The sequence below is a fragment of the Artibeus jamaicensis genome, unplaced genomic scaffold (genome assembly GCF_021234435.1).
Source record: "Artibeus jamaicensis isolate MK-2021 breed Jamaican fruit bat unplaced genomic scaffold, CSHL_Jam_final contig_519, whole genome shotgun sequence".
In the NCBI taxonomy this organism is placed as follows: Eukaryota; Metazoa; Chordata; class Mammalia; order Chiroptera; family Phyllostomidae; genus Artibeus; species Artibeus jamaicensis.
This window is the reverse complement of record NW_026521871.1, coordinates 50,402,113-50,411,044: the sequence shown is the minus strand read 5'-3', so window position 1 is coordinate 50,411,044 and position 8,932 is coordinate 50,402,113.

Sequence of the window (8,932 nt, the reverse complement as noted above, 5' to 3'; positions counted from 1 at the left end):
TGGAGGCCGGGGTGAGGTTGTAAAAGGGCAACACAAGGGATTCTGGTGGTTTTAGAACAAGCACTAACATGTGTAGAACTTAGACACACAGACAAATGAATACAGGGAAAACGAAGAAAATGAAATGACAGATGGATTGGATCAGTGTCAAAACCCTAGTTGTAACAGCATTTTAAGATTTAACAAAAAGTTATCTTGGGGGAAATGGGGCAAAGAACAGTATTTCTCACAACTGAATGTGAATCTGTGATTATCTCCGTAAAAATGTCAATTAGAAAAACAAAACACCAGGCCTGTATGACAGGGGAGTGGCCATCCAGGAGTGTGTAAGAACAAATGTGCTCAAGCTATCCCCTAGTGGGTTTAGAGTAGACATGGTTGTTTTTTTTTTTTTAAGTGGAAAAAAAACCAGATTATTTGAACTGACAGATCAGCTTCCTTCCAGTTCTGTAATTTAGGAGCCCCAGAGCTGGGGCATCTTTGAGATCATCTGGCCCAACCTTCTCATTTTCAGGAAACTGCGGGCAGAAAAGTGGTGTGTGACCAGGGGAGCATCAAATTAGTGGTAGACCTGTAACTACAACTCTTATCTGCCAAATACGCCCCACGCTCTTTGCACCTTTACCCGGGGCCTGTCACTCTCTGCTTCCCTGAGGGTTGGTAGTGAACTTCGAAATTATTCATTCATTCTGAGCTCCTGACTGTGGCCTGGTGGGAGCAGGGTCCCCTGAGCTCCTTCAGCAGGTGGTGACTTGCTGTTGCTGGAAGTCAAAGGCAAAAGGACATGGAGGGAGACAGGATGGGTGAGCAGAAAACAGTAATTGCCCTGACAGGTCCGCCTTACCCAGCACCAGGCAGAGTTCCCGGTGCCAGAAGTGACTGTCCTCCCTTGGGCCACAGATGGCCACTGTACTGTTTCTTATTCTGTTTAATTAAGTCAGAATCAACAAATGTTTACGAATCTTGGCCAGGCCTTGAATTAGTAACTGGGGGAGGGAGGAGCAGAATATCTGATCCCTGCCCTTTAGGAACTTAAAATACAGGGAGGGACCCATGATGGAAATGTAGAGAATAACCTGATAAAAGAATTAAAATGCCAGCTCCATTGGGTTGAGTTCTCCTCAAAAGCAGCGTTGGACAGGGATCCCAGGGCAGGTGGTTTCTTTTGGGAAGTGATCCTGTGGAGAAGGGGCGGAGAAGGACTCAGAACCAGAAAGAATGGAACGGAAGGGGGAGGAAGCCCATCCAAGGGGCTGGCCTCCTGAGCAGCTGGGCTCTGTGCCCTAGGGGCCCCCTGAGGAACTGCAGAGCCCGGGGTGGAAGGAGAAAGCAAGTATCCGCCAGGTCCTAGCTCCCACTGGTCTGGTGGATGCCGGCACAAGAGTGAGCGAGCAGGGTGTGACAGGGTCAGGCACACAGAAAGCCACGTGTGCTGACTCACCAGCAGAAAGGCAGCCTGTGGGCAGGGACTTTCGTCTGCTTGCTCATCGCTGCATTCTGAGCACCAGGAACAGCGCCTGACTCACGGCAGACACCCAGTCCACAGACACAGAAGGAATGAGATGCGAGTTCAGGTCAACAATAGAAGCAACTTTGTAAAAGTAGGAGTGTGTCAACGATTCGTGTGTAGAGGCCTGTCGGGGCAGGTGCTGGCCGGACGAGGGTGACAAACCGAACAAAACGGGTGCAGCCCTGGCCCTCGGGGGCCCTGGCAGTCCAGGCCAGGAGTCAAGTGATAGGACGTTTGCACGCTCAGTGAGGTGGTGGCAAATGCTAGGAGGAGAAGCGTGCCGGCACTAGAAGTAGAATAATAGGGGGATTTCTGGAAGATTTGGCCGGAGGACCCGTCTAAGAAGGTAACACTTAAGGCGAGGTCCAGAGGACGAAGGGCAGGGTGCGGCACCCGACAGGAAAGACTCAGTGGCTGGAGAAGAGAGTCAAGGTAAGGAAGTGTTGTGGTCAAATGGCCATTTTTGGAGTTTGATCCCCGCCAAGATGCTGTATGGAAGATGGATGCCTTGGAATAATCAGGACCAGGCAGTGACCGTGGAGGGTGTGAGGAAGACCAGACAACTTCAAGGCCAGCCGGGGAGGCTGAGCCGCCACGGCTTCCCCCTCCACCCACCACCACCGCCACCAGCGAGACTTCAGTAATACTCTGAAACCCCACTGTAACAGAAGCACCCCCTAAAGCAACTGGTCGAATGTAGGGCTGCATAATCAAGGGTTAATTAAAACTGGTATTCCTCAGACAGTCTTACAGTTACTGTGTGGGGTGTGGGGGAAGGACACGTTTTCTGTTTGTTTAATAAACATGTAGGAAATAGACCAATGATTACAAGCAAACCATCAGCGTAAACTGAACACGAGCGCCTCCAATGACGGTGGAGTGCTCTCACCTATAACCGCCCCCCACGTGCATGTCTTCCAAGGGGAGAACTCGAACTGGCCACCATCCCAGGAGGAGGGCCGAGGGCCAGTCATGTCATATCCCCAGGCACATTGGCATCGGGTGTCTCATCCCGAAGTTCTAATCGAACAGTTACTGAGCACACACACCTATGTGCACCCAGTGCCGTGAGCACTTTGATAAGATCGGCTCAGCGAGCCTTCGCAGCGACTTCGTGGTGTTCTATTATGTGCACACCATAGACAAGGAAATGGAGCGTCAAAGAAACTGATGGACTCATTTGAACTCATTCAGAGTCACACACTATTGACAAGGTCAGCACTCGGTCCAGGGTTCCAGGCCCATGTAGCTGAATGAACACTTCACTGTTTTTCCCCTGCAAAGTGAAAGAGAATTCAATGGCAGTCTTGGAAGATGGGAATATTGAAGAGGGGAGAATTGGGGTGGGAAAACGATTCTAGGATTAAAACGTGTGTGGCTCATGCTTATAATGCTGACCCATTGCTCATGGATTCTTTGGAAGAAAAAGATGGATTCGTGCCAACAACGTCTTTATTGCATCTGGCGTTAATCTCGAGGCTTTAGGCTCCATCTATGCACAGATAACGTCCAGATTCACACTGCCAGTCTTGGCTTCCCCTCCTGAACTGCAGACCCATGAGAACAATCCTCCTACTTGGCACTGCCACCTGTATGTCAAACGGGCACCTTGATCTTGGGCCCCAAACTGAACTGCTGGTCTCTCCCGAAGTTCTCCTCTTCCAGTCTCCTGGATTCGAGATGCTCAGGCCACACACCTTGTAACCATTTTTAACTTTTCTCTTTTTCCCACCCGACAGGAAGTCATGTGAGTTCCCCTTTCAAAACTTAATCAGAATCTACTCCCCCTGGTCACTGCTTCCATCCTCCTTCAAACCACCACTGTGTCTGCTGGTTTTCTGCAAGAGCCCCACAATCCTTGCTCACCCCCCTGTTCCCCACCTTCCCCGCAGTCCATCGTCCATCGTCAACGCAGGAGCCAAGGGCCCTGTACAATGTGAGTCGTACCGTAGCCCTCCTCTCTTCAAGCCCTTTAACGCAGGGGTATCCAAACTTTCGGGGTCTCTGGGCCATGTTGGAAGAAGAAGAGCTGTCTTGGGCCACACATTAAATACACAAACACTAACAAAAACTGATGAGGAAAAAAAAAGGTATGTGCATGACGTTTGTGGTATCTGCCACCACAGATAAGCAAAAAAGTCCTTACGTAAAACCCTAATTATGCAGCGACCCTTTCAACAATCTTTTAAAAATCTTCGAGCAGGTCCTAAGTCTGTGATCACTAATATAGAAACTGTACATATCTAAGTAATAAAACTTAGTAATAAAATTAAGTAACGTTTTAAGTGCATTTACGATTTCGTGTTGGGCCGCGTTCACGGCCATCATGGGCTGCATGTGGCTGGTGGGCACAGGTTGGACGCCCCTGCCATGGTGGGTCCCCGTTTCCCCAGAATTTGGGCACCAGCCTTCCCGAGGGCCCACAGGGCCTACACGGCCTGCCCCCTGACCTCCTTCTCCTCTTCTCTCTAACTCATCGCTTCACTCCACAGGCCCCTTGCTGTTCTCTGAACAGGCCAGAACACTCACTGCAGCCCCCGAATGTTCTTCCCCTGACCTCCTCCATGAGCCCTCCGTGGGTCCTCTTGTTTAAAATTGCCACGCTTTCCGCCTGGCGTCCCAGTTCCCCCTGCCCTGCTCTATTTTTAACTCTTATTTAGCTCATCTAATTGATTCTAAAATTTATTTTTGTTTGTTTTCTGTCTTCTCTCATGGTTCATGAGGTAAACTTATTCCCAGATGTATTCTCTGCTCGGTGTCTAGAACATAGTAGTTGCTCAATAAGCATTTGTTCAATGATCGGTCCTTCAGAATGGACCTGAAGATCCTCTGGCCCAGAGTGCCACACTGATTAACATTTTATTCCTTTATTGGGGGTGGAGGATGTAGTGGTTTTTTTATAGCAAAGTTAAAAGATCTTAAGAATATGTTCTGAACATCCTTGTCTTCCCTTCTATTATGAAGCAAATTCTATCAAAACCCTGCCTGATAGCATGTTTTCAAGATACACAACAGTATTCTTGGCATAGTGAGTGTCCTTTATTACATCATGCGTAGGGCATATTTGTTCATGTGGATTATTTTGTTACACAACTACTCATCAACTTCAAGTTCTGGATTCCAAGTCACATTAGATAACTCTAATGGACTTCAGGTTCATCCGATCCTCTTTCTAAACTAGAGTCTTAATCTCAGTTTATCTGGATAGAAAAATAATGTTGCTATTTTAATCCCTTGGTGGCTCCTATATAAATTGTTTCAAGTTCATGTGCTTCCTGAGTTCCTGGTACAGTGTTACCAATATTCTCCTGGCCGCCTGCTTCTTATTGTTGTATGTGTGTGTGTGTGTGTGTGTGTATGTATGTTTTGTTTTGTTTTGTTTTATTTTCCCCCTGAGCAAGGATTCTTTATTCAGGGTCCGTGGAGGTTCTAGGGTAGGTGTGAGGCTAGTCTGTTAGATTGGATTGAAGCGTTGTGATAAGTAAGTCTAAAATGTAATGAGTCAACACAGTGGGTTACTTCTTGCTCAAGCTACAGCCTAGAGTGGTTCCAGATTGGTAGAGGATCTCTGTTCCTCACACTTGTTAAAGGCCTTGGGATCACTGGGGCTCTCTGCCACCTTAGGTCACCCATGGACAATGACCACCGCAGTTAGGGACTGCGGAGATGAGCATGGAGGAGCAGGTGTGAGAGGTTTCCTGAGCCAGGTGTGGCAGGGGTGCAAACACCACTTGGCTCAGATTTCACTGGCTAACAATCTTAGTCACATGGCCATACTTAACTGCAAGGAAGGCTGGGAAGTGTAGTCTAGTTGAGGAACCAGGAAGAGGAGTAGCGGAGATTTTGGTGCTCACCTAGTATTTTCTGCCACAGTGGAGCTGAGAAAGGGGTGCACACACACACTATATTTTTTATTCCATTTATTTTGTGTTATTGAAAATATTTTTAAAAACTGCTTTGTTGGTTCAAATGATAACTTTGTTTCCTTCACTTTATGCCTCCCTAGGAAGCGTGGGATTATATGACTGGCCCCGCTGGGACATGTGACTATAAGGACTAGGGAATAGGCATCAGTTACCAAGGAAAGATGCCAGCACACACAGTCAGGCAAGGAACAAGCATCGTCATAGCATTGCAGCATTCTATGACATCAGAAATAAATCTCGTTAATAAGAATTGAGTAAAGTCTATGGTAAGGGGCACCGTCGGGGCCCCACCCATCTCTCAGGGCCTCATGGTTCAGGGCAGCCAGGACCAGGTGCCGGCAGGTGCATCTCTCTTACCGCCTGCCTCCTCTGGTCACTGAAGGCTGCTCGGCTCAGGGTAGAGGCCTGGACATTCCAGGGAATTGAAGACCGTGTACCGGAAGTTCCTGTCCCCCTGTTCCTTAGGGCAATGTAAGTTTCATGCTGGCTCCCATACTTCCTCCACGTGACTAAGTTCCAGTTATTTTTGCTTGATAGAACGCCCTTCCTTGGCTATCTTTCTTTCCCTGTCTCCCTTTTCTGCTCTCCTGCCCTTGTGTCTGGGGATCATCTGATAAATACTTGCATATCTCTGGAGCTTCCATTGGGGGCACCCAGGTTGAGACACCTATCCTGCCGTGGCTACGGTGCTTATTGGTCAGTGTCGGTGCTTAGCAAACACTCAGCACAAACAGTTTTCTGTTGGAAACTGTCGAAGCAAAGCCAAGACTCTAAGGAAACTCCTTTAGACACTGGGATTATGTCCCACCGGGGTGTGGGGTGAGGTGAGGAGGGTCAGCGTCTCTGTGCTGTGAGGGCTGGGAGAAGAAAAGGAAATAACAGCCTGGCACTCACCGCTCAGCGTCAGCGAGTGGAACACTTCCGCCCAGGTCACTAAATGTATCACAGTTAGCAACACAAAGCAGTCGATCCAGGAGGAATGGACCCCTGTCTCTGGGACCGGGCCTTGGGGATAAAGAAGCCGGCAACTTTGACCTCCCTGTGGGAGGCAAGAAGGTGGCAAAGCTGAAGAAGCCTAGTCGGCTAAGGGAATACGGTGGGGGAACGGTTTCTCCCAAACCTGCGCCCCCCCCCCCCCGTGGGCCAAATAAATTGAAGATGTGGCCGCGGCACGGTCTGAAAACAAAGATAGCAAATCAAGAGAGGGGAACAACGATAAAGGGCGATAAAGTCAAAACGTAAAGTATGACAAGAATAAGGCCAATGTGTAATAGAGACTTACAGGAACCATTACAGGGTTAAATCTTCTTTAGAGGAAGAATCAGAGTGGGAGAAAAAAGCAGAGTCTTTCTGGTGTTTGCCGAAGATACCCGTGAAAGTACGTGATTTTTAAAAAGCCAAAAATCATGGGAAGGGCAAAAACGTAACCAAATGTAACCAAAGGAAGCACACGGTACGTTAAGAAAAGAAACGGCAGAAAGGAAGCGCGGGTGACGCTGTGAGTACGGGAGTGGCGCCGACTACTTGGCTAGACTCGCCTTCTCCGTCAGCAGACCCCACGGCTGGAGTTCTGCCCTTTTCCCAGTAAACGTGAGGCCCCTGGGCAATGCGGACGTTTTCCGAGAAGCCGTGCCATTGTTCTTGACAGTCTGCGCTGGGCTCCCAGCGGCTCATGGCAGGCCTCCGTGTCAGTAGGTCTCTCTGGCCGGTGTCCTGGGAGGCGCCCCCTGCTGGCCGCCCGAGCACAGCTGGTGAAAGGCTGTGGTGTCCCAGGAGGGCTGACGGAGACCTGAGGACAGTGACCCCAGGTCAGTCAGTCAAGCTAACCAGTCAGAAAGACTTGATGTCATGAAATGTCATCATCTTGAAATTAATTCGGGAAGTTTGTGTAATTCCAATAAAATGTCAAAGACATTTTATTTTAAGGAAATGGCAATGTATCCTAAAGCACATATAGAATAAATAATAAGACTACCCAAGACAATTTACAAAATAAAGGGGTATTAATCCTAACCAGAAACCAAATATAACAAAGTGACAGTAATTAGGGGTTATTTCTGTCATAGAAATAGACTAATACAGCCACTGTGCAGAACTGAGAGCTGAAGAAAAGAACAGAGTGACCACGGAAGTTTAGTGTGATGGCCAGTAGGACACTGTTTTCACCTCCTTCTGCAGTCTAGAGTCTGTGAGGTCCCGGGTAGCCAAAGAGAAGTAGTTTTACTGGAAGGAAACTATAAAAACGCTTTATTAATGATATGGTACCCACTGTCACATGAGTGTTTAGGCAAAAATCCTGGGATGACCCAGAGAAAACAATTTTTGAAAAGATTCTCTGAATGCTCCATTCTTCCCTAGTTTCTTCTCAATTCTTCCTCCTCTTTTCTAAGAGATGATCCTAATGATGCAGCTCTCAGAGCCTGGGCTCGTCCTCTGATGGTCCACGGGCCACAGCCATCCCCAGTACATCAGCAGTCTTTTCTCAAAGTTGTATTTCAAACTTAAAGATGGAATCACGTAACGAGCTCCATGCATTCATCACCAGCTTCTTCAACAACGATCACTTTGGAGCCCTTCTGTCTATATTCTCACTCAATTCCCGCATCCCTTGGATTATTCTGAAGCAAACCCCAATCCTAGACACTTCATTTCACTCACTAACAGCTCACTGTATATCTCTAAAAGATGAGAAGTCTTTTGATGACAAGTCACCTAAAATGTACATATTATTATTTGAAGTCGGGTTAACAAAATTTACCTGGATTTGGCTTTTTGGGGAACTTGAGACCGCTCACAAAACTTTCAATTTCTTTTTTAGGTATCGTTTTGTAATTGTTTCTTCTCTGAGGTGATACTCTTTGTTTGAATTTTGCTAAAGCATATATCAATGTCATCAATTTTTCTAATTTCTGTTCATGAAATTGCCTCTAGCAAGAGGAAACATTTAGAACCCGGTGCTGATGGTAGTGGATCACGTGGGTGATGCGGGAGATGATGAGGAGACTGGGAGGAGCCCTGTGCAGGTGAGAGGGGACGGATCCGGGAAGGAGTGGGCGGGGCTGCCTGTCCCCGGGAGCAGCTGCCCCTGTGTATGAGAGGGAAGATAGAGTCCATGGCTTCAGGGAGATGTAAATGCACTGATTTAGTGGTTCTGCTGAAAGTGATGAGAATCTCAGAGGCCGGAGGAGAGAGAAGCTGGGAAATAGCTCAATGGGAAAAAGCGACTCGTCTAAGGAAATGCAGGGTTTCTGGGGACCCGAGAGGCCACCTGAGATCTGTGGGCTATAAATTTAAAGTAGGGTTTGATCAGCACGACTGTGCATTGATCTCCAGCTGCCACTGCTCCCATCTTGACATAAAAGAGAGGAAGGAAGTTGCATTTGACCAAAGTTGTTGTTTTTTGTTTTCCAGGTGAGTTTAGTGGAGGAAGAGAGGGGCAGGGTAGTTCTGAGTATACACAGGAGAGTAGTAATTGTTGTGGTTGGGACAGTAAAAA